Raw genomic sequence first — 27,054 nt, forward strand, 5'->3', positions numbered from 1 at the left:
AGATATTGTGAGGGGTTTGGGAAAGAGAAGTTACAGTAATGGGAGAGAAGGAGGATTTCAGGAAGTGATGGTAATGGGGAAGTATGGGGCTAGGTGATAATGGGAGAGGAGGAGGATTTCAGGAAGTGATGGTAATGGGGAAGTATGGGGCTAGGTGATACTGGGAGAGGAGGAGGATTTCAGGAAGTGATGGTAATGGGGAAGTATGGGGCTAGGTGATACTGGGAGAGGAGGAGGATTTCAGGAAGTGATGGTAATGGGGAAGTATGGGGCTAGGTGATAATGGGAGAGAAGGAGGATTTCAGGAAGTGATGGTAATGGGGAAGTATGGGGCTAGGTGATACTGGGAGAGGAGGAGGATTTCAGGAAGTGATGGTAATGGGGAAGTATGGGGCTAGGTGATAATGGGAGAGGAGGAGGAGGATTTCAGGAAGTGATGGTAATGGGGAAGTATGGGGCTTGGTGATAATGGGAGAGGAGGAGGATTTCAGGAAGTGATGGTAATGGGGAAGAATGGGGCTAGGTGATAATGGGAGAGGAGGAGGATTTCAGGAAGTGATGGTAATGGGGAAGTATGGGGCTAGGTGATGGAGCTATTGTACAAGCATTTGCAGTGCACCCTGTTGGCAAAGAAGCATTTTTGTTTATTCTGGAATTTGCTGAATGAGAGATAATGGACTTTATGCCTTGGGGAATGGATTCCCATATTTTGGAAAAAGCACTAAGAATGTGTGCCCCCTCCTTTTTAGGATGGTAAAGGGAGTTTGTAAGTGGGGCGTGGAGATGGAAAGCAATCTGAGGTTGTACAATGGTAGCAGAGTCTCGTAAAGGAAGGTTTGTTCATTGATGAGTTTGAATAACAGTCCATTAGAAGCATAGCTCTTTCAGGGATGGGAATCCATTTAGCTGTGGCGAGGGTGAGGTAATGGTGTTACCATTTTTGGAGGCTGGCTGGGTGAGGAATAGGTAGATGTCTGTAGTAGTTTGTAGGACAGATATACTTTTGTTGGGGCAGTTAAGGTGAGGGAGATCATATTCTAGATGTGAAGGAGGACTACTATCTCAAATACTGTGGGGCTAGGAAACGGGGCAGTCACCATGCTCAGGGGTAAACTTTTTATAAATTGTGGCTTTAATGACCTGGAGATGCTAGCAAAAGTTAAGGGTAGGATTTCAACAGATGCCTAGATATCTGTAGTGGGACTCTGTGGCTACCACAGTGTTTTGGTTTAAGCATACTGCCACCCCCCCATGTTCAGGTAGCTTTGGAGAGCTGCTATGGTGTGCCAAACAGCATATATTTTATTTTGTTTCTTTCACAACATTACATTTACTGCGCCAAAACAGAAGAAAGACTCCTACTGAAAAATACAAGTACCCTAGGTCAAACATGGGCTTTGATGTATGAGTTACACATAATCTATTTATTTATATCCTAAAATATTTCTCTGTGTATGGCACATAGTGATCTTCTCTTATACCTGTTTCATGGAAGAACAAGGACATAGGGGGCATGGAACATAACCGAACTGCAGTACATAACATTAAATGTGATAAAGAACATTTCCACTGTGTTGACATATCTGAAAACTGTTGGTTTAGTTTTGAAAGTAACTTTATTAAAGACTTCTAAAATCATGCAAATGTGTAGGAAGATGAAAGATAAATCAGGTAAATGGGAGGGTAAAGACATTCAATTTCACATCAAATGTTAAAGAAAGTACAGTTGCGTTAGTAAACTTACTGTAACAGTAGATGTTCAAAAATATCACTGCTGCAGTAGCCCTAGGCTATATGGGATGTCCTGCCCAGGACAAGATCCAGCTGGCCAGGTTTCAAAAGCCTTATATAGCCTAGCTACTGATTTTATTCACAGCATCATGCTTACCAGTTGCTAGAGTACAAAAAGTACAGTTTTGTACCTACCATAAATGTAGATGTCCGAACTGGATAGCATCTGCAGTCATAACAACTGGGTTGTCCTGTCGTCAGGCAGCCCTTCGGTTGGCCGGATTCCAAAGTCCGGGTCCGGCTTCGGCTGATGTCGCACTTCACCCGACGTCATCTCTGCTGGTCTTCGGGTATAAAGGCATCAGCCGACGCCATTTTCCTCAGTGTTTCTTGCCCCAGATGCCAGTTGCCCTTTTGGAAGGCTAAATTTTGGGTAAATGCCAATGTTTCCAAAAAGATAGAAGGCAAACACAAAAAATAAGCATGTGTGTACATATATACAAACAAATAAACCATAATAGACTCCCCCCACCAGCTAGCTATTAGGAGGGTAAATACCCTAGGAGTACCACAGAGGGGAAGGAGGGAGGGTAATCCTGACTGCAGATGCTATCCAGTTCGGACATCTACATTTATGGTAGGTACAAAACTGTACTATGTCCTTCATGGATGCATCTGCAGTCATAACAACTGGGTAGAATACCATAGCCAACTAGGGGAGGAGGAAGAATAGATTATGGTGTGGTTAGGATCCCTTGCAGTACAGCAGTGGCAAACCCTGCTCGGGATCTGGAATACAGAGGTAAATTATAATGCTTGGCAAATGTATGCACGGAGGTCCAAGTAGCCGCCTCAATAATGTCCTTGGTTGCCACTCCTCGTAAAAAGGCTGTGGTAGTGGCTGTTGCCCTTGTAGAATGAGGCCTTATGTTCTGTGGAATTGGTTTTCCATGGAAGGAGTAACAGAATCGTATGCAATTTCCTATCCATTTGGAGATTGTCTATTTGGAAATTGCTTTTCCTTCCCTTCCTGTTGCATAGGCTACAAAAAGCTGGTCAGTTTTTCTGTTACTTTTTGTTCTGTCCAGGTAGTAGCATAGTTGTCTATGTACATCCAAGGTATGCAGCATTCTTTCCCCTCTGTTTTGTGGGTTGGGGAAGAAGGTAGGTAGGTGGATTGCCTGGTTTAAGGACACTCTGGATACCACCTTAGGCATAAATGTAGGATTAGTCCTCATGGACACTCTATCTTGGTGGAAGATTAGGAAGGGTTGTACTGCCATTAGGGCCTGAAGCTCAGAAACTCTCCTTGCAGAGGTTATTGCCAGTAGGAAAGCAGTTTTCCATGATAGATGCTGTAGGTCTGCTGTTGCTGCTGGTTCAAAAGGTGAGTGTCAACTTTTCTAGCACAAAGTTCAAATCCCAAGCTGGCAATGGTGGCTTCCTAGGAGGTTTTACATTCTTGATCCCTCTGAGGAACTGCCTGAGTAGAGGATGTGAAAAGACAGGTGGATCAAGGCTGTATTCTGCTGAAATAGCTGATGCATGTATCTTGATGGAGGAATAGGACAGGCCTGTATGTAGAAGCTCTGCCAAGTACTCCAGAATGTTGGCAATATCTATATTCGACACATCTTTTCCTCTTTCAGCACTCCAAATGACAAACCTTTTCCATTTTCCTGCATAGTTCCTTCTTGTTGAAGGTCTGCGGGCTTCAAGGATAATGTCTTTAACCCTTTGTGAAAGATCTGGATTAATTGCTGCTATGTGATGTTCCATGCAGTCAGTTGCAACGTTTTTAGGTTTGGATGCATGATGCTGTAGTTGTTCTGAGTTAACATCAAAGGCATCACGCGTATTGACCACATTTTGTCCCGAGACATGCTCCTCAGTAATGGGTACCAGTGTTGTCTTGGCCAGTTCGGAGCTATCAGGATTATCCTTGGACGTTCCTCCTTGATTTTTAGTAATACCTTGTGTATCAAGGGAAGAGGTGGGAATGCATATGCTGTCAGACCTTTCCAGCTGAAGGAGAGCGAATCCACTTTCCATGCAAGTGGATGGAATGTCCTTGTGCAGAATTTTTTGAGCTGGTGATTGAGAGGGGAAGCGAATAGATCTATCTGTAGCATTCCCCATTTCTTTGAGATGGTCTTGAAGATGTCCGGGTGTAGCATCCATTCGTGAGCATCCGAGGTGGTTCTGCTTAACATGTCTGCTAGAGTATTCTCCTTTCCTGGTACAAATATTGCCTGTAACTGGATGTTGTAGCTGAGTGCCAGGTTCCAAAGGTCCAAAGTCATTCTGCATAGGGGTATGAATGAGTGCCTCCCTGTTTGTTGATGTACCACATGACTGTGGTGTTGTCTGTCCTTATCATCAAATGGCCTTCTTTGAGAAATGGTCTGAATTTTGCATTGCCAGTTTTACTGCCAGCATTTCTTTTAGGTTGATGTGCAAGTGAAGCTGGTCCTGTCCACAATCCTTGTACGCATTTGTCCAGCATGTGAGCCCCATCCTAGGTCTGAGGCGTCTGTTGTGATGGTTTGGCTTGCTTGATAGTTGTGAAAGGGTAGGCCTGGGTTTGACTGGCATGCTTGAGCCCACCATAGGAACTCCTGTTTTAGGCATGGGATTAGTGGAATTTCTGCTTCTAGGCTGTGCCTGTGTTGGGACCATAAATTCTTTAGGTACCACTGTAGTTTTCTCATATGCAGTCTGGCATGTGGAACCAAGATTATGCATGATGCCATGAAACCCAAGGCCTGCAGAACTTTTCTTGCTGTTAGCTTGTTCTGTTTTGTTAGTGCCAAGAAGTAAAGAGGTAGTTCTTTTTGTTTTTCTGCAGTTAGGAATGCCATTTGTTTTACTGTGTCCAATTCCGCGCCCAAGAATGTCCTTGTTTGGGATGGTATCAGCCTTGACTTTTGTAAATTGACTGTGTATCCCAGTGCTTGTAGCAAGTAAATGACCCTTTGTAAATCTGTTGTCAGCTTGCTTTTGTTGTCCCCTTGTAGCAGGCAGTCGTCCAGGTATGGATAGATTTGGATTCCCTGTAGTCTGCAGTGGGCGATTACTGATGCCAGGCATTTTGTGAATACTCTGGCGCAGTAGATAAGCCAAAGGGCAATGCTGAGAATTGATAGTGCTCTGATCCTGCAAGAAATCTGAGGTATCTTCTGCAAATTGGTCGAATGGGGACGTGCAGGTATGCCTCCTTGAGATCTAGAGTTACCAGCCAACACTCCTTGCCCAGCATGGGAAGAAGTTGCTGTAGGGTCAGCATTTTGAATTCTGGGACAATGATGTATGTGTTTAAGGTGGACAGGTCGAGAATAGGTCTCCAACTTTTTTCCTTTCTTGGAACTAGGAATAGTCTGGAGTAGAATCCTTTGCCTTGCTCTGTTATTGGTACTCTTTCCACAGCTCTCATCTTTGTTAATTGCATTATCTGCTGTAGAGCTTCTGTTTTTTGGTTTGGAGGCAGGTTTGGCATTCCTCTTTGACTGGTAAAGTGTGGAAGTGGAACCGGTAACCTTGGTCTATGGTTTGCAAAATCCACTTGTCTTTTGTGATATAGTGCCAGTTTTTCGAAAATAAGGTTAATTTTCCGCCTAATGGTGCTGCTATTTGTTCCCTGGTAGGCGGAGTTAGAATCAAGTCACTGTGATTGTCCTGTTGTAGTGGTAGTGGCTGTGTCTGTGCCTCTGTTATTACCTTGCCACTGTCGTCCTCTGTAGGCACCGCCTCTGGATTGATTTCTGCCTCTGGAACGTCTATTCCTGCCTCTTTGGGATCTTGTGGAGTCAGGAAAGGACCAATTTTGGCAGGCCAGTTCCTGCTAAACCTTGGGGCTGAACCTGTAAGAAATCTTTAACCGTTTGTACAGATTTTGCCTTTTCTTCCATTTTCTTCATTACCTGCTGGGCAGGTGTACCAAACAAACTGGCCTTATCCATAGGAGCATCTAATAACTTAGCTTTAACATGATCCGGTAAGACCTGTTCCTTCAGCCATGCATGTTTTCTTATCACTGTGCCAGTCATGGCTGATCTAAATGAAGCCTCCAGTGCATCATAGCCACATTTTAAGGAATGGTTACTAACCTGTTGTATGTTATTTACCATTTCTAATACATATTTCTTATCTATGGAGTCATCAGAGGATAGCTTTTTAGTTAACTGATCAAGCATAAACTCTTGGTATTGTATCATGTGAAACTGACAGTTTAAAGCTCTGGCTGAGAGAGTAGCAGAGGTGTAAACTTTTTTGCCCCATCTGTCTAAAGACCTGGCTTCCCTTTCAGAAGGAATGGGGTTTTTTGCTGTGGTCGAGGCTACTGCCTTAGGTCCCTGGGATATAGTTTCGGGGTCTGCAAGTGGGGCCTTGTATAGGTGATGATGAGTGTCTGGCACCCTGTAAAATCTATCTGGTTTGGCAGGGGCTGGAGGTAAGGAATCTGGTGCAGTGCAGACATCATTAAATGCATCGTCCACAACAGAGAGGACAGGAGGTATAGCTAAGGGCCTGTGTTGTGGTAGGTGCAGAAAAGTCCTAAGTCTTTTTCTGGAATCTGAGAAATCCTGTTCCTGCCATTGGAATTGTTCTCTCATGGCATGTAAGGTTTCCCAAAGGAGAATTCTTCTGGTGGAGAAGCAGCTGGAATGGATTCTTCAGCATCTGAGTCTTCATAATTGGAGAAAGGAGCCTCTGGCTGGTCTGTAATATCTGAGTCATCCGCAGAATCATCAGAGGACACAGGCTCGGGGCTCTGCTCTAGGTCTCTTTTCTGGGGGCTGAGAGGCCCTGTCTGGGTGAGATTGAGATCCCCTAATTAAGGATATTAAATCTTCTGCCAGAGTAAGCATTTGTGAACTAGAAGTGGGCCTGGTTGAGGGGGGTTTAACAGGCACAGATTTAGTAGATTTGGCTGCTTTAGCCCTGGCAAAGGCCTTAATAGACATGGCTGCAGGAGGCCTAGCAGCACCACGTGCTGGGGTAGAGACATCCAAAGGGATGGTGTCTGATAAGTCACTAGTAGCAACTGTAGTAGGTAAAATTTCTGAGACCGATTCCAGTAAAGTAGCAGGAACCTCAGTAGTAGTCATTGATTCGGCTGTACTTTGATCAGTTTTCTCGGTTTCGGCCGAAACCGAGACACTCGCGGTTTGCTTAACCATGGTTTCGGCCGAAACCGCGGACTGCGAGTGTCGGTCTTTTTCTTTGCGTTTTTTAACAATTTGGGTGGTCGGAGGATCCGACGGCATAATGTACGCAAAATCTGAGCCGAAAAACTGTTCAGCAAACTCCGACCGACGCCTAAGCGTTCGTCGGTTGAATGAAGCACAGGCCGAACAGGCTGCTACGTCGTGGTCTGGGCCTAAACAAGGCAAACAGTAAGAGTGGAAATCTTTATGAGGTATTTGTTTCCCACAAGTTAAACAGTTATTGACTTTTTCTGACATCGGCTGAGGCAAGAAAGAGTCCCCAACGGGGTACTTAGCTTTTAGAAGTCTTCGAAGTAGTATTCGGTAGTAGTAATCTCTGGATCTGACCGACCGGCACTTGCGAACAGCTTCTGCTTCGGGTGCCACGCGGCAAGAAAGACTGAGGAAAATGGCGTCGGCTGATGCCTTTATACCCGAAGACCAGCAGAGATGACGTCGGGTGAAGTGCGACATCAGCCGAAGCCGGACCCGGACTTTGGAATCCGGCCGACCGAAGGGCTGCCTGACGAAAGGACAACCCAGTTGTTATGACTGCAGATGCATCCATGAAGGACATCATACTAAAGTTGCGTAAGTCCTACTTATCTGTAACAGCAGAAGTTATATACTCAGGTAATTAGAATTTGGTTAATAATCAAAACTGAAAATACTGAAACTGCTAAATATGAAGAACCTCAACTAGCTTCAAATGAATTTCAAATAAAAATTACAGATAGAAAACATCAAAAGAATTTCAAATAAAAAATACAGATAAAAAGCAAGTAAGATAGTGAATGAAATTAATTAAATGAGAACACCTACCAGTAAAAAGTGGAATCGGGAGAAAGGTACAGTGGAGATATAAAAATGAAATCTAGTATTCCAGAATTTAATCAAGACCTATAGTGGAGATAATAGGAAAAAAAAACATCTAGTACTCCAAAGCTTAAGCAAAGGCAAAGGATACCCTTATAGTTCCAATCGATAATCTGAGCCGGTGCTGCAGAAAGCTGATGTGAAAAATGGTCTTTATCCTTAGTGATATTTATATTTAGTATATTTATAGTGATCAAGTTTTCTGAGGTTGAGGAAGAATCCTACAATCCTGAGAAATTTCCTAATTGAAATCTACAACTGACTAAAAAACAAGGGAAATGATTGGGATGCAGATGTACTTTCCCTGTGGGAGAAAAGCTCTTTGAACCTAGGTATCCAGGAGACATCACAATACTACTCAGTGGGATGGAATTAGACATTCTGAATGTTCTCGAGAAAACCAGGTCTGTGAAGGATATCTTTTATCCAAGTAAGAGATTCCTGACACTTTGAAAAAGACTCCACAAATATAAGCCAGTCATCTACATAAAGAAAAATGTGAATAACTTGCAGTCTGCACTAGGCTATCATGGGCTCTATGTAAACATCATAGGAGCAGTCAATAACCCAAAGAGTAATGCAGCAAACTGACAGTGTAATCCAGAGGAGAAGGTCTTAAGAAACACTTGAAATGTTCACTATGAAAACATAAACATCCTTTAAATATATTTTTCAAAAATCAGAAAGGGGAATAAGAGGTAATAGGATGTGAAGGGATAACATTTTGAAATTCGGAAAATTCCCAAACTGGATTAGAAAGGAAGGATCTAGGACTGGTCTCTATAAAGCTTGTTTTGGTACCAAAGAAAGAAAGAAAGAAGCTTCATGGACTGGTCTCCATAAAGCTTATTCCTTTGGTACCAGAAACATCCTCAAATAAAAATCTTTCTTTGCAATATGAGGAACAGGTTTTATTACCACATGAGCTTGCATATTCTGAATGACAAGGGGAAAATAAAGAAGTCTGATCTGGTGGATGAGAAGGAATCCCCTGAAAAGGGGGTAGGGACTCCAACTGACATTTGTACGCCTAATGAACAGCTCTCAGAAGCCATTTATCTCTTGCCAAAGAAAGAAGTGGAGAACCAGATTTCTGGGAAAAATTAAAAAGTTGCCAAGATGATGGCAGGTTTATGTTTTGAAGATTAGAACTTGTTGGACTGGCCATGTTTTGGGAGTCCCACCCCCTTGTTTTTTGAGTCTTCTTGCAATTATTTTTGAATGTTCACTTGCCAGTAATTTGCTGAGACAGTTTATTTTGATTTTTAAAAAGGATCCTGAATTATGGGTTAAATCTTTTGTGATGTTATGAGGTATTCCCACCTGTACCAGGGAGAGTAGGGCAGTACATGTATACTTATGCCAGCATAGCTAGCTAGATGTAAAGAATTTTATGATATTTGACTATCAGACTCATTTGTACAGATGTTGGAGTTAAAAATATATTGGCAAAGTTACTTGTGTTATAAATGAATCAACAGTAGGTCCTGCTGGACAGAAAGAACGTATGCATGTATATTAGGTTGTATTGTTGTAACTGATCAACTGTGTATGTTTATCAGAGAACCCTGGAAGGCTGGAAAGTTTGACAGTGTGTTATAACTTTCAGATGCTACCACAGATCTTAGCAAAGCTCTGTGTGGGTATTGTACCAGAGTCAGGTGACCAGAGGTGATGTCATTCTCTAACCAGCATCTATTTTCTTTGGAACTGTCACAGCAGCACTTTGGAACTTGACAGTAAAGATTTCTGACATGATATGTATCTCACACATCCACACAGACAGACATCATCTGGCTTTTGGTATGGTAAGACATGCAGCACACATCAGCTTCCTTGCTTTAGTAAGTAGTCAAGGAACAGTAATTCTTTAGTCAGATAGGGACAATTAGTGAGAATAATTTAGTATTGTTTTCTGTATCTGTTAGAAACTATCCAACTGCATTATTTTATATCTCTGTAGTTGAAACTCTGTTGTTTGTTGTATTCAGTATTCTCCTGTTTTCTGTTTTATTATTTATCACTAAATATTTTAATACCTTTCATTATGGCTAGTCCTTTAGAGAATACTTTTAACATCTTGAGAGTACTTATGCTTGTTTTGGTGACACTCTGGCTACTCCTGAAAGTCTTGCTGTTTTGGTCACACCCTACGATTTGTATCAGTATTAATTTTGCACAGTATAATTGTGCACCCTTTGTAAGAGCCTTAGGGCAGCTGACTGGTGGCAGTGTGATTATCTCAGAATTTGGGCAGAAAGGGGCACAGCTAGTAAATTTGTGCCAACTTTTCCCAGGTGTGTGTGTGTGTGTGTGTGTGTGTGTGTGTGTGTGTGTGTGTGAAACTAAAAATATCCAAGTGTGTGAGTCAGCAACTGGGAATAGGGACAAAGAGTGCCAAAGTGGTCAGTGTGGAGTTTTGTGTGGACCTGGAGAGAGAGAGAGTGAGTCTGTCTGGAGCATGGTCACTGTATGCGCTTAAGGGAAACAGTGCTTGGTGCAGGCAGCTGCCTCTGAAAATACTGTGTGAATCCATCTTTGCCCTTACTGACTGTCCCTCCCTGGAGTCAGTGGTGAGGATTGATTCTCCTTGATTGCTGGCCTGGAGTAGGGACCAGTCACACCTTTAACAAACTTGGTCAAAGTAGACTGAAAAATCTGAGTCATCCTTTGGATACGTTATCAGTTTTCTCTCTCTTTATATTTTTTCAGGACCTCAGCGGCAAATGGTCTGAACAACTTTCTGGTCAAGAGCAAAACTGAAAATTTCAGCCTTTGCATCTTTAGGCAAATTTTGAGAATGTAACAATCCAAATATTCTCATAACAGAACAGGTAGCTGCGGTTCTAGAAGAGGCATCAGCAAGAACATGTCAAATAATGTTTGGTTACCTCAAAAATAGAAGCAATAGGAGCATTTGGAGAAGATTTACCCACAGATGAAGGATATTTGAGAGATATGTTCCTCATATTCTCAAAAGAAGCAAACAAAAACTTATAACGTGAGCTCAACAATTAAGAACCTGAAAATCAGATGGGCAGAAGAAGAATAAACATTTTCCCCAAATCTATCAAAAGATTTCTCATGCTTGTAAGGGGAGAAGGATTAGCATTTACTAAATGTTTAGCTGTAGAATTATTTGACAAGAGAAATCACTGCATGGGTCTGATCTGGGATGAGAAAATAAGTACTGTAAGACTGAGGAATTTCATTTAGTTAATCTGCCTTTTTGGGGGCTGCAGGTTGGTTGTCAGGCATGTTGCAGGCTGCAATAAATACATCCTCCAAAGCTGGAAGAAAAGGAAGAACAGCAGAAGCCTAAGAAAATTCCAGTTGTAATAAATCATAATGTTTTCAAAGAAAGTGGAATGCCATTTTGTTCTCATAAAAAAAAAAGATTAATTCTAGAAATGGTTTCAGAAAAAGAAAATTCTTCAAAGGGAAAGTCTGAAGAACTGTTGCTTGAGGAGAAACAACAGAACTTGTTTCCTCCTAATCAATTCACTGTTCATCAGAAACTAGAGAATTTATTTTGCTTTTACTGGAATATCTAGAATGCATGGCATTATAAGCCTAAGATAAATCTTCCCTGTCTAGAGAAAGGAAATCAGCGGGAGATAAATGTTCAACTTGCTGCTTCTTTTTGCAAGGAAGATCTATGGAAGCAGCCAACTACAGTCAGAGATGACACCCTTGTGATCAGGCATCTTGATCCAGCTAGGCAAAGAAGCATTTTCTGCTCCTTCTTCTGAGACCAACAAGAGCAGTTCTCCCATCCCCAAGGAGGACACTACAATAGCCACAGAAAGTGCATCTAACGCCTGGTCAATGGCGACTGGAGGGACTACAGTAAAGGAAACCAGGAAAAATATGAGTGGTCTGAGGAAGCTGAAACAGCCACTGCAACATCAATAATCTGAAGCTGAGGCAAGAAGCAGCCTGTTGAAATGGTAAACACTGTCAAATAATTTTCTTTTTCTTGTAAACGAAAGCAGGAATCACCAAGGAACCAGTAAAAGTGTTCATGGTTAAGCCGACAGAGATGCCTGAAACATAGAAAGGTAAATTACTCTTTTAATTCACAAAAACAATTTGTGACAGTCCCCAAAATACAATAGCAAAAATTAAACAGTTCTTTTCCCCATTTACTGTTAATAATAACTTTTTTTTTTCACAAAAAGTAAGTGTGGTATGTTTTCCCCCAAAAGGAACTTATCAATGATGAAGAAGTTCTAGCCAGTCATTGATCCTCTAAAGCCCACAAGAGGAGTGCTCTTCAATGTCAGGAAAGCTCTGAAAGATTTGGTGCCCAGACCTCTGGCAGCCATTATATCCTATGCAGGATATAATACATATAGTTTAGGCTACTGTCCCAGACCTCTGGCAGCCATTATATCCTATGCAGGATATAATACATATAGTTTAGGCTACTGTAGCAATAATCTAATGAGCATTCAAGTGGTACCACTGATATCCCTCACAAGCAAAATAACATGCCACCAAAAATACACCTACTTAACCTGTTGGAAAACTGTCAAAAATATCATTTTTTACACAAAAACGTCACATAAGCATTTACACACAAATTCCCTTAAAACTGCAACAGCAATGCATAAAATATTCTGTTTCCTAGCAAAGACAACATATTAGTTAGGAAAAAAAAATAATGGAAGGTTTCTTCCAATGGGGAGTTATCTGTCCAGGTCTGAAGGATCACTAGCCAAACAGCAGTTCTATGGAACCCGTCAAAGGAGTGCACTTTGACAACAAAAAAGCTCTGGGTGAACTGGCACTCTGTCCTTACAATACAGTTTTCCTCAAAATTCTGTGTGTTAGGCTTAAAGTTTGAAAGCTGACAAGTCACTGGGCAGGACTCAGACATTTTAGGCTATTATTATTATTATTGTTATTATTATGATTATTATTACTATTATGTTCAAAATATTAAACATCTATTCAGTTTAGTTCCAGTAGTGGCACAATATAATCATACCACACTATGGATCAGCTGTTGATACTGAAGCATATGCAGTGAGTGGAGTGCCTATGGGGTATGTCTCCTTCAGATGATCTCTGCAAATAATTTGAAATTGCAACAAAGCACAGTCATTTTGCAAAGTTATTAATCTGGGGTCTGCAGTGTGGCTAGAGACTGACTGCCTGTGGTTTACTAACTCTTATGTATTTATTTATTTATTGCCAGACTGGTTATCCCCAGAATTAAAAAAAATATATATGTTAACTGTCAAAATGTCAGTCTCTCTTGTTATTTTTAAGCTACTAAAGCTCTATCTGTGGCAACTTGGCATTCAGAGTTATTAAATAAGGAAGAGGCTACTTGGGGTCTCTACTGTAAGAGGGGACCAGACTTATGATGAGTTCAGCTCTCATGGTCTTACCTGGTCAAATTTAGGCAGTAGGAAACCCCGGGAAAGCGCTCATCCTTTTGTAATAAAGAAGTGTTTTAGGATGTTTTTTGGCTTTTTCTCAGCTTTGTTGGTGTGCTCCCATCTTGTTTTTAGGCCTTGATTTTTGTTGTTTGTAAGCCACCTTTGGCAGGAGTGTGCACTGTTTATTTTACTTTGTTCAAATTAAGGCAGTTGTCAGATTCCATGGAACAGTGGCAATTGCATTTCTGTGGTCCTCTGAAATGTTGACTGTGCAGTCTAGTATTTCCTGACCTCTCCTTTTTAGTGATGAGATACCTAATTATAATGAAGTACTTCATTGCCTTAAGTGGGATAAGGGAGACTCCCTACATGCAAGGCATCTTTAGACCCCATTTTTATAGACCTACTTCACATATTCAAAACAAACAGCACCAGAATTATCTGTTCTAAAGACGTAAACATTGCCTGTGGCATAGATTGGACCGGCTTACAATCAAACTGTTGAGGTGGCTTTCCTCGACAGTTGGAAGTACGAACACGGAGTGGCATAGAGGTAAAACTACGAACACAATTCCTGTTGATTGTGAAATGTCAGTAAGGAGATTGTGTTTATAGTTTAGAGTGTCAGTATTTTGAAAGGCATCACACTACAGTGGGGATCGGGAAAATTACCCTTTTCCTCAATGTAGTGCAATCTTGAAGTTAGAATATATAAGTAGCACGGGGGGTGTGAGGGGTGCAGCCCCCCACATAGGGGATGCAGGTGGGCTTGGCCCCCTGCAAAATGGTAAGACATTTTCGGCCTCGTAATAGATGCTTTTTTCAGGATGGTGTGTGTTTGAAAGTTGATTCTTTCCTTCAAAGTAATCAACATTCTAAGCAAGCTTTGCAATTTTATTTTGTTCTTCCGGGTTGGAGTTGTGAATGATCGATGAAAGCCACCTGAACATTTTGATAGTAAACTACCCCTTTGTCTAAACAGGCTCTCTATCCATCTGTAGCAACGCACTTCCTTAACCAGTTCAACTGCAAACTGGAGGGGGAGCCAGAAATTCACCCCTGATTTCACACCTGTGTGTCTAATGGACACTGACAGCCTGTAAATGGTTCAGCTCTCAGGCCCCTACTTATAAATGATTCAACATCCCAAGTCCTTGCTTATACTACCAAGGATACCAGAACTTGTCAGAGATTTTGCATGCATGGCTTTTATACGGTTGCATTGTTTTGCAATTGTTGTGTCTACACACATGCAAACTTGTCTGTCTGTTAGGTGTTTTAAGTTGACTATTTTCTGTATCATTTTATTTTCTCTTTTCTTGCTGCAGCATAGAGTCAGCCTTACTATTTCATGATATGGACAGCAGTACTTGAAGATCCAGAAATGTCTTTCCTAATTATGTGTATATTTGTTAAATACAGTACTATAGTTTCTATTTTACTAGTTTAGACCTGTTAGAAGATTTATATGCTATTACTTCCACATTCAGCCAAGATACTGATTACTATTTTGTGACCATGGAAATAGGGTCACTTTTCACAGTTTTTCTCAATACGTGGGGTATCAAGAATATTAGTGTGTTTCTGAATGATGGAAAGTTGTTTTTCTTGCTGTAAGATGGAAATAATCTGTGTTTTACTTGAAATTATATTGGAAAATAATGTTTTTGTCTTTAAAGATGATTTTTATTTGCAGAAGATTGGAGCAGCGATGGGACAGCATGTGCCAATAGCTATGCCAACCTTGCATTAACAGAATGGGAGTTGAGTTCAGTGCTGCAGAAAAATATTTTTTATCCACATTTTCTTTCTTATAAGCAGTTTATGGATGCTATATTTTTTCTATGGGGAGGTCTGACTGAGTTGTTGCCTCAGTTCACTGATTTTTTTTTACATAATACTACATCTTTTTTAAAGTTTACATATAAATATTCTGCTGAACAGGTTGAGTTCCTAGATGTTACTCTTAAGAGAACTGATCTAAGATGCATAAAGACAGACTTGTATAGGAAAGCCTGTAAGAAGAACTCTTCACTACATAAAAATAGTATGCACCCTAGGCACAACTCAAGGAATGTTTTAAAGGGGCAGTTTCTAAGGATTATGAGGCTGCATAATGAGAACACATGTTTAGCAGAAGCATTTGCAAACCTGAAAAAAGATTTCTTATGCATCACCCAGGTATTACTTAAAAGAGAAGGGAAGGAAAGAGCATTCTTTTCAGAACAGTTGCCAGTTGATAATAATATACGTAGTCGGCAGCCTGATAAGACGAGTGAGGGTTTCTTTAACTTTTTCAAGTAATGTGAATGTCTTTTGTGACATCATAAAGGAGAATTGGAACATCTTATATGCTTTGGATGATTTGAAGAATGTTGTGAGTGAGAGACTGTATTTTTCCTTTAGAAACAATTTATCTCTTAAGAGACATTTATAAGACTCACACAGATAGCTTGTCAATAGTATCACAACAGCAAGGCACGTATCCATGTAGAAGTTGCAGTGCATGCCGTTTTATTCATTCAGCTATGAAGTTTGTTCATCCATCATTTAGTTAGTCGACTGAAAGCACTTTTTATGCTGACTGTACTTCTAGGAATATTGTTTATTTTAGTTATTGTATGGAATGCATTGCATTCTATATAGGTAAGACCAATCAGTCTCTTAAGGGGCATATACTAGAACACATTAGGGACATTAAGAATATTAAAGTTAGTAATGCACTCGCATGGCATGTACAAAAAATAAGTTATGTACTTATCGGCCCTGACCCCCCTCTAACTAGGATCAAACAAAAAAACTTTTCCAAAGCTGATTACAACCTCCTGAGGGATGGTATAAACAGCTTCACAGCCACTTTCCCCACTATAGGAACTGGCACCAATATCCAAATCTACACCAAAGTACTATACGAGCATTTACATAGAGAGATTAAATCAGGAATACCTGACAGGACAAAATCATCCTCCGCAAGGAAGACTAAACCTGTATGGTGGACATTTGCAATAAATAAACTATACAACAAAAGGAAAACATTGCTGTCCAAGACCAAGAAGGGGCAGGTGCCCAATTGGAGGCAATCTCTCTTTAGCCTGAACAAGAAAATTAGAGCACTAGTGAAATTCTCTAAAGCCAACTTTGAGTCCAAATTGGCCACATCTACTAGAAACAATCAAAAGGCCTTCTTCACATAAGTCCGCAGTCTCAAAGGAAGCACCAGATCTTTTCAGAACTAGTGGTCAAGGACACCACATACACAAATTCTGTAGATATAGACAATCTACTGGCTGACAGATTCAGCAAAACCCTCTCCGCTCTGTCGTCGTCCCCATCAGAAAATGAGGACATCCCCAATACCTACCCCCCCCCACCCTTTATCTCTGGGGAACAGGTCATCGCTGACCTTTCAAAGGCAAAAGATACAGCCTCCATGTGACCCGATAACTTCCCAGGCTGCATCCTACATGAACTTAGTCATGAACCTGCAGCACCATTACGCACCCTATTTAACCAAAGACAGAGTACAGCTTTGTCCCAGCTGAGTGGAGGACAGCCACTGTCAACCCTTTAACCAAAGGTGGAGCATCCACTGATCCAGGAAATTATAGACCCATCAGCCTAAATAGCCTGATCTGCAAGGCCATGGAACAAATTATCATGGACCTCATTAACAGAGACATTGTCAACTTCCAAATACTCGACCCCACACAGTTTGTCTTTGTCAAGGAGAGGTCATGTCTGTTAAATCTGGTCAACGTTCGTTGAGACAATCACCAAAGCCATGGACGAGAGGAAGAAGGTGGACACCACATACTTTGATGTGGCCAAAGCCTTTGACACTATTCCCCACTTGGGCATAATAGATAAACTCTCTCAACTAGGCATCAATCCATATGTTACCAGATGGAAAGAAAACTGGCTCACTGACAGAACTCACCTAATCAAAATAGGGGAAGCCACCTCAAGTAGTAGACCAGTAATGAGCAGCATACCCCAGGGATCGGTCTTGGGGCCTCTGTTATTCGGGATATACTTCTCTGAGGTGCAGGCCAAAACCAGTGGGTTATGGCTGACCAAGTTTGCAGATGACTGGAAGCTGGGCACAGTCATCAATTCCCCAAGTGATATGAATATCCTCCAAGAGGGTCTCACCCAAACAAATGACTGGTGTGAGAAACATGGCCTCAAGCTGAATGCCAAAAAATGCATCATCAACCCCTTTGAGGGAAGTGACGTCCCCACATATTATCACATTAATAACAATGTCCAAAGTACACAATCAGTAGTGAGGGATTTGGGCACCCAGGTTGATAGCAACCTGACGTTTGACCACCATGTTGCTTCCATTGTATGGAAAGCTTTCTAAATGGCCCACCTCATAAGTAAGGATATTTCATCTAGGGACAAAGAGGTCATAAGATCCCTGTATTCTTCCCTTGTAAGGCCAATTATTGAGTACAATGCCCCCTTCAGCATGTACCTCACAAAGCACATGCAGCAGCTGGAGACCACAGAGGTTTCTCACCAGGAGAATCCAGGATCTCAGACATCTGCCCTACACAGATAGGCTAAAAGCCCTGTCCCTCTACTCAGTTTCTTACAGACTCCTCAGAGGTGACCTCTGTCTGGCATACAAAGCAATCTCAGACCCCGCCTTGATGGGACTGCTGCATATCCATAAGTCAAGCTCCACTCGAGCAACCCACACGTGCAAATTCAACCTGGTGTGTGATATCAATAGGACTTGTTGTCGGGACAGATTTGTGTCCCAGAGACTCCCCCATCTGTAGAATAGACTCCCTCTCCACATCAGAGTACCTCATTATTCCTTTTTAAGAGCAACCTGGAAAACTGGATGGGAAATGGAAAATACAACCCTGGGATTCCACCTGTGTCCCTGCTGGAGAGGGGCTTTGGGTGCTGACTTGTCTAAACATGGGATAAACTCTTGGCTAGGCTTATAGGGGCCTCAGGGCCAATAGCCTAGTAACCTCCTATGACCCTATAACGTTCCATCTGAGTTGTTGTTCTTCAGTTGTCTTCAACCTGTGGGACACGGATCTGATTTGGCCGCATTTCTCCAGCATCAGATCTGAGCTCCTAGCTCCTCCCCTACTCATAATGCCCCTGTCTCCTTCCTCCCTTCAGATCGTGTTTGCTGCCCACCATAGCAACCCAACCTGACACAATGTCTTACCCCTTGGTACAATAACCCATATAGTATTACCAGGAATGACTATTTATGCCAAAAAAAGTCCATCTCTATTCCTGACAGACCACCACACAGCCTGTATACGGTAGGGGGAAGGAGGGAGGGATGGTTGAAGACAAATGAAGCGCAACAACTTAGATGGAATGTTATGGTGAGTGCATAACTTCTTTATCTGAAGCTGTTGTCTTCATTTGCTCTTCAACCTGTGGGACAGAGTCCCCAGCTACCATACACCTGGGAGGCCCTCATGGAAGGAGATTCCTTAACACGGCAGAGCCCAAGGATGCTCTACTTCTGGATAGATGATTCAATTTATAATGGGCGATGAAAGTACGTGAAGATGCCCAGGTAGCTGGACAGCAAATGTCATCCAAGGAAACTCTGGACCAAAAGGTGGCTGAAGTAGCCACACACCTAGTTGAATACACCTTAACTTGACCTGCAGAGACTTTCCCTTAGTTGAATATGCCAAGAGGATACACTGAGAAATCCAACGAACAATGGTGACCTTTGACACTGGTTTCCCTAAGAAGGGCTTAGAAAAGGAAATGAAAAGTTGATCGGACTTGCGGAAGGATTTTGTTCTGTGTTAGTAAAAACATAATTGTCCATGAACATCCAGCAGATGCAATTTATACTCTCCCTTATTCTGAAAGTTTGGAAAGAAGACAGGGAGGTTGATAACCTGTTTGATATTTGATTCTGAGACCACCTTTTATTTATTTTACATTTGTTAACCGGGGGTGTCTGACTGAGCCGAAAAGCCCCTTTTTCAGCAGAGGCCCAGGGAGAAAAGCTCCACATAGAAAAATTACAGATACATTTAGATACTTAGACATGATCAGTATACACACAAATTTCTATAGACATGTTTTTACAGTGGTATGCTGCACATCAGCAGTTACAGTGGAGAGAACAAACAAGAAAATATTAATTTAAAAATAAAGCTAATTAATAGATTTGTGGTGTACAGCTGAAATTTGGAACATAGGTAGAATACATACATACTACACAGGTACAGTACATAAATTGTACATTAGCCAGTGTTTGTGAGTTATTGTTGTGTCTTTCAGCTTTTCCAGGTTAGGGGTCGCCACAGTGGAACTCCGGTCCGCTAATGATTGGTAGTAGATTTTTACGTGCCGAGTTGCCAACTCTGATGCACAACCTTCAACGAAGGTACGCCCATTCATGCATGTCTCCACACAGAAGATGCTTTAGCTGAGAATTGAACAGGACAACATCTTACTGTGAGGAGACAACACTACCGCATCACCACCACCACCGTCGTTTGAGTAAGAGTGAAAACTATTATCAGGTACTCTAGGTTTAGTATGTGTACCTTATCTGCTTTCACTAGCCTGGGGACCAATCATGACACTGCCAACTTTGCTTCAGATGTTGCCTAATGAGGTTTTTAAAGTAGGCTTTGGACAATGTGTTTTGTATGCTAGTGGGGAGAGAGTTCCATTTATTAGCCACTGAACAACTATATAGTGCATCTCCAAAGCTATTGTAGTTGTTGGTGACTTCTAGTAGTAGTTTGCTTGATGATCAGAGAGGCCTTTTGGCTGAGTGATGTTGTACTAGGTTTTTGAGGGCAGGACACTTATTGGGGAGGCACTAGCTAGAATGCAGAGGCAGAGCTGACTGTAGGTTAGGAGGCTGGGCAGTTCAAGCCAGTGGAGCTGTCTCAAAGCAGTACAGTGATGAGTTCTATATGAGCAATTTGCAGCAAAGCGGGCAATTCTGTTATAGCAGGCTTCCATTTTGCTTAGTTCAGTTTTGTTGAGATTAGTCAAAGTGGGAGATGCATAGAGTAGGGTGGATAGAAGTTGGGAGCAAGCAATGGCTGATCTTGTGTTGTTGGTAAAAAACATTTTGACCCGGTAGAGTGATCTCAGTTTGGCATGTACTTTTTTTAATAGTTAAGTTGAGATGACTATCATATTTTAGGTGGGAGTCTATGGTTATTCCCAATAGCTTAGCCTGTGCCACTGGAGCTATTGGAGTAGCATTTGTGGACTACATAGTGAATTGACTGTTATCAGTGTTTTTGTTAGAACTGGTTATAATCATAAGCTGAGTTTTCTTTGGATTGAGGATAAGTTGGGCTTTGGTAAGGTAGTTTTCAACGTCAGAGAATGCTAGTTGAGTTGTTTGCAGGAGGGTGGAAATGTTTTGTGTAGCACATATTAAGGTAGTATCATATGGAGGTCATTTGTGATGATTATGAATAGTAGTGGTCCTAAGACAGAACCCTGTGGGACTCCTATAGTTATGGGCAGCTGGGGAAGGAGAGAATTTTCCTATTTCACAGCTTGGTACCTGTCAGTTAAGTAGCTTTGGAACCAGGCAAGAGTGGAATTTGATAGGTGATATTGGTTTAGTTTATTTAGCAGGATTTGTTGTGAGACTGTGTCAAATGCTTTGGACATATCCAAAAAAAAGAGTTGACACCTGCAGGCCTTTGTTTTTGAGATGGTTTACTGTGTCTGTGAAGCAGAGGAGGGCTGTAGTGGTACTATGGGGAGGTCTGAAACCATGCTGAGTAGGTGACAGGATGTTGCTGTCTAGGTGATATTTTAGCACCCTGTATTGGATGCATTTTTCTAGGATTTTGGCCAGGGGGGACAGTAAAGCAATGGGTCTGTAGTTATTAAGTTCAGTGGAGGTCCCACCTTTATGTATGGGTGTAACATAGGATAATTTCCAGAGTTTGGGCACATAGTTTTCAACAACTGATCTGTTTATGCGAGTGGGGATTGGGACAGCAGTAGCATCTGCTGTGAGTTTCAAGAAATAGCTAGGGAGTAGGTCGGCTACTGTTGATGAGGTTTTTAGTTTGGAGAGCATGCTTTTTATTGAAGTGGTGGAAACTGTTTTGAGGGTAAATCTTTTATTAGTGTTACTTGTGCTGGGGGGGGGGGGATAGTGAGGTAGGGACTGTCCTGTGATACCAAGGATAGAATTGAGTTCACAAAGTGGGAATTGAATTGTGTTTCGATAGGAACTTTAGTGTCAGGGGTGGTTGGTTTGGGGGTAGTCTTTTGGGTGAGATTTAGTAGCTGGTTTACATTTTTCCAATATTTTGGGGGGTTGTGTAGGTATTTAGTTTGTAATATCGTGTAGTTGGATTTTTTTGTCCAGCCTAATGCATTTTTTTGCACGGTTGCACAGTTCTTGGTACTTAGTTAGGCTTTGTGTTTCTTTGTTTTTTTTATAGTAAAGCTAGGCAGTGTCTCTGGACTTGAGGATTTGTTTGGTTTCTTTACTGAGCCAAGGGTTTGTATAGGTTCTAACCTTGATTTTGCGCAATAGAGCAACAGTGTCTAGATATTGTAGAAATGTTTTGTTGAAATATGCTACAGCCTGGTCAAGTGGGAGGGTTTTTAGTGGGGGGGGGGGTCCAGTCACAGTTACAGAGTAAAGTTCTGAGAACCTCAGTAGAGAATTTTTGTGTGTTTCTAGTGGATTTATAGTTAGTGGTTTTGCATATGCTTGTTCTACTACGATGTTCTACTACGTATAAGGTATATTATGTCGTGGTTACTTAAGTTGTCGGAGGCTGCCTGTGTGGGGGTACAATGTGGGGTTGTTAGGACCCAGTCAAGGATGGATTCCCTTTTAGATTTTTAATCACATCTAGATGGAATTTGGACTAGCTGCTGGTAGCCATGGAGATTTATTAGATTACATGGTGGTTCTGATATACAGGTGAACCAATCTAGATTGAAATACCCCAGAATAAGGGTTTCTTGTGAGTATGTGGAAGAACACTAGGATAAGAAGTCTTCAAGGCTAGCAGGTGTATTACCAGGTGGAATATAGATCACAATTGTGGTGATGACCTTTTTAGGGTGAAGTTGAAGCTATGAGATAAGTATGTCCCAATTATTGGGGGACGGGTAGGATTTTGGTAATTGATGTACAGTTAAGTTGGACTTGTACAGTAAGGCAGTTCCACTCCCTTTACGAAGTGGTCTATCTTGTCTAATGATATTGTAGCCAGTAGGGAGAACTTCCGAGTTAGCTATGTTTTTATTTAGCCAGGTTTCTGTTAAAGCAACTATGTCTGGGGAGTAGTGTGCTATTGTGGCCTGGAGTTCAGTTATTTTATTTTTAATACTTCTAATATTAATATTTAGCATTAAAAGGCAGAAAGGAAGGATTAGTGAGCAAAGGTACCCTGTCTTTGTGGAAAATCATGTAAGGGGGCTTAATCGATAAGGCCTGAAGCTCTGACACCCTTTTAGCTGAAGTAATTTCAATCAGGAAGGCTGTCTTCCAAGACAGGAACTGTAGATTCACTGAAGCAGCAGGTTCAAAGGGGGAAGAAGCCAAGGCTTAAAGGACAAAGTAGATCCCAAGGAGGCGTAGGGTCTTTGATCAGTGGCCATAGAAGAAAGGTACCCTTTAGAAAGGCTTTACAGAGCTTAGAAGAGGCTAGAGAAGCTGAATTATCCCTTATGTGGAAATTGGAAATAGCCGCCAGTTGAACTTAACCAAAGAGAAGTTGGTGCCCTGTTGTAAAATTCCTGCCAGGAACTCCAAGATAACAGGAACTGGAGCAGGGAAGGGTTCCAACTTCTGCTGAGATGCAAAAATTGAGAAACGCTTCCACTTACTCAAATAAACCTTCCTCATGGAAGATTTATGTGCCGCTACCAAAATCTTCTTAACTAGAGAAGATAAGTCCAGGAGTCCTAATTATTATGGGAACTAGAGCAGCCAAGCGGTGAGCTTCAGACTCACCGGGTCTGGATGTAATATCAGATCCGGAACCAGATCCAATGTCCAGGGAGGACACAGTACATGAGACCACAAAGAGGGGAACCATACTTGGCAAGGCCAGAAGGAAGCAATGAGGATGACTGAGCTCCCCAGCTGTCATGCTTTCTGAATTGGTTTTGGTATCAGGGGAAGAGGGAAATAAGCATATAAAAGACTGGAGGGCCAAGCATGAACTAGAGCATCTCTGGGGGACTCCCCAGAGGGGAGTTCACAGTGAAAAATCTGTTGCACTTCGTGTTGGAAGGAGAGGTGAAGAGATCACAACAAGGCTGTCCCCACTTTAGAAAAATCTGCTTTGCTACTGAAGGATTCAGAGACCACTCATAAGGCATCAGGACAGACCTGCTAAGTCCGTCTGCTAGAATGTTGGACCTCCCCCGGAATATGCATTGCCACCAGAAAACGTCCAGTTGAGATCGCCCACTACCACAATCTCATAGGTTCATGGCAAAGGCGATAAGATCCGGTTCCCCCCTGTCTGCTGATATACTAGACTACTAACATATTGTCTGTCTGTATGGCACTCGTCCCTAGGGGAAGATGGGCATGAAGAGCTTGGAATGCCAATAGCACCACCCTCATCTCCAGGACTTTGATATGCAGTTGGGTCTCCAGGGAAGACGACATGCCCTGGACTGTCCTTTCCAAGCAATGACCCCCCCCCCCCGAGTAGGGAGGCCTCCATGGTCGTCGGGGTAGGAGTATGAATGGGTGACCCCAATGAATATCCAGGGATTGAATCCACCAAAGAAGAGAATCCCTGCAGGCTTGAGACAAATGAACAGGATGGGAATAACAGTAGATCTAATAGTAACAACTGGACTGCTACAGTCCATTGGAGCACCCTCATATGCAACCAAGCTGTGGGAATGAGGGCGGCTGTGGCTGTGATGGACCTCAAACCCCAAAGGACATATTCCTCTGGAGGAGACTGGTCTTGAAGAATACACAAGACATGATGTTTGAGAGATTGAAGTCTGTCCGGGGTTAGAAAACCTTGGTCTCAATGGTGTCTAACCGAGCTCCAATAAAATCCAGAACTTGAGCCGGGTCCAACAGGGACTTTTTGAGATTTATGGTGATGCCCAACTGGTAGGCAGTTTTGATAAGGAAGTCCCTGGTTTGGCAGAGTCAATGCCTGGAGGGGGCGGACAGGAACCAATTGTCCAGGTAGGGGAAGACCTGGATGCCCTGCAGCTGCAGATGAGCTGCTACCACTGCCATCACTTTGGTGAACACCCTGGGGGTTGTGGTGAGACCAAAGGGTAGCTCTCTGAATTGGTACTGATTGGCTCCCAGCCAGAACCTCCAAGAACGTCTGTCCATTTTGATGTGATAGTACGCATCCTGAAGGTCTACTGAGCACATTCGGTCATTCTCCTGCAGGAAGGGCAGGAAGGATTGGAGAGTGACCATCCACAATTTCGTTTTGGCAACTGACAGGCTCATTGTAGAGAGAACCAGGATTGACCTCAAGTCCCCTTTCTTCTTTGGCACTAAAAAGAACTTGGAATAGATGCCTAATCCAGACTGGTCTGGGGGGACGGGCTGGTCAACTCATTTTTCTAGCAGCTTGGAAATCTCCTGTGCTGCTGGCTCCCTTTGTGTGGGTGGAACATCCAGGAGGTGTTTGGCCAGGGCTGCCTTTGAAGGAAGGGGATTGAATATCTTCTGGATATGATTCGCAACACCCATTGATCATCTGTAATAGACTTCCAGGCTGCTGAGTGTAGCAAGAGTCGACCCCCAACTGCCTCCAGAGACAAGCAGCCAGGCAACCCTTCAGGGCTGCTGTGTGGGTCTGTCCAAGAACGAGTCTCGAGACCATTGGTTCCTCGGGCCCCCTGTGTGACATCTATTGAATCCTCCTGTGTCTCTGCTGGAAGGTGAGTCCTGAGCATCCTGGGAATAGCCCTGAGACTTCTGGAACCGCATCTTCTTCACCTCCCCTGATTTCTGGAGAAGGATCGTTGAGGGGCTGAGAAGCAGATTCCGACGGCATTCAGAGTCTTCCAGTCTTTCTCGCTCTGGATCTTTATTTATTTATTTATTTGCAGTTTGATTACCGGGAAAGTCCACTGAGCCAAACTGACCCATTTTCAGTGGAGGCCTGGGGAGAAAAGCTCCAAGATGCATTATACAATTTAGATATAACTGATAGTTAATATTAAAAATAATATTATGTAGAATAGTTACTCATAAATGCATTCAATATCATGCAGAGTTAACAAATTCATTAAGCTTGATGGTAGGGATCATACAGTTTCATTTGAGGAAAACAGATATGTGTTAGGTGTGAAAACAGTTTACATACAAACCTTTTAAGAAAATGTAAATACACTTTACATACATACATCAACAGAAGAATCTATTTGCAATATTTACAAGGTTGGGCTGTGTGAGGGTAACTGTAGGAGTTGTTTAAAGCTTACAGAGAAGCTAAAGAAATTGTTGAGAGCTTAGATAGGCTCATAGAAAGATAACTATGAGAGTTGTAGAGCTTGTGAGCCAGAGAGAGAGCCCCCTTTGATTAGGCTGGGTGAAGGCAGGTACATTTCCATTTAGTGGACAGGTGTATGAAAAGTTGGGTTTTGAAGTTTTCTGAGTTTGGTATGATTTTTACTGTGGAAGGAACTGAATTCCATTTCTTGCCTAGTGAGAAAGATAGGAGAATTTGGCCTGCAGGACATTTAGATTTATGGACAGTAATTAAGTTCTGATTTTCAGATCTGAGAGCTCTGTTGGGTGTATAAGGGGGAAGGATGTCAGTTAGAGCGGGACATTTTGTTGGGAGAAATATGAGTCTATATCAGATCAGAGTGTTGCATACTGTCTTTCCAAAGAGGGTGGAACTGTCATCCAGGGCATTTGTAAATGACACCTTAAAGGGCTCTGGAGAAGGGAAAAAGTCAGAGCCAGTCATGACACCAGATGGCAACGCCTGCTCCGGCAGCTCTGGTGGTGACCTCAGTAGCATGAGACAGAAGCCGCATAGAGGTATTGGCAATAGAGTTGTGGCTATTTGAGATGAAAAAACGTTCTTATCCTCCACCGACATGGGCCCTGGGGTAGACTCAGTGACCTCCTTCACTAGGTCCTGCTGATGCCTAATAATGTGTGCCATGTAGTTCAGCACATGTACAGAAAATGTTGCTGAAGGACAGCCCCACTTCCCGGAATGGTCCAATGTCCTAGACTCTCGGTCCGGAGGGTGGACCGTGGAGCTCTCCTGTGCAAGCTCCTTCTTGGTGGCTGCTGACACCACCATGGCATTGACCGGGGGTCCCTTTGTCCAGTATGATTTGTCAGAAGGGGTGCTGAGGACCTTATCAGGTTGTTTGGGGATTGGCTCTACTGCGTTGGTTTCCATCCACACCCAAGCTATCACAAGATCCACCAAAGGATCTGCGGGAGGGGCCACCCAAGAAGTAGAGGGTCCTGTGCCAAACGCCTCCAGTAACACTAACTCATCCGGATTGGGTTTTTGGACAGACCACCCTCCACAATGTTGCAGGATCTCCATGATGTCTCTAAATGAAACATCTTCTGGGGGTGATTGGGGGGAACCCACCCCTTCCTCCAAGTTAGTGTTCTACGTGAGAGACTCTGACAGGAAGTCTAAGTGCCTCCTTTTACATGTGCGTTTTTGAAGGACCTCCTCGGGGGGGTCTCTAGGGAGGACTCAAAAATGTCCAGCTGCTCCCGTGTGGGAGCTCCTTGGGGCATACAGGCAGCAGGCTGTTCCTGAGGGTACAAGATGGCAGAATCCAGACCAGAAGCAGAGGGAACCAGGATGGATTCCGAGGATGAGATTGTCAAGGGTCTTGATGGGATCCAGAGAACC

The 27,054-nt window shown here is 42.6% G+C and overlaps 1 protein-coding gene across 1 annotated transcript in view; it reads right to left on the reverse strand.

Moving 5' to 3' along the window:
• The window catches only part of CFAP46 (cilia and flagella associated protein 46), a 3,596,153-nt gene that overhangs the window by 310,530 nt on the left and 3,258,569 nt on the right, over positions 1 to 27,054 (reverse strand). The window lies entirely within an intron of this gene.

The sequence above is a fragment of the Protopterus annectens genome, chromosome 14.part0 (assembly GCF_019279795.1).
Source record: "Protopterus annectens isolate FY-2018-M chromosome 14.part0, PAN1.0, whole genome shotgun sequence".
Classification (NCBI taxonomy): Eukaryota; Metazoa; Chordata; order Ceratodontiformes; family Protopteridae; genus Protopterus; species Protopterus annectens.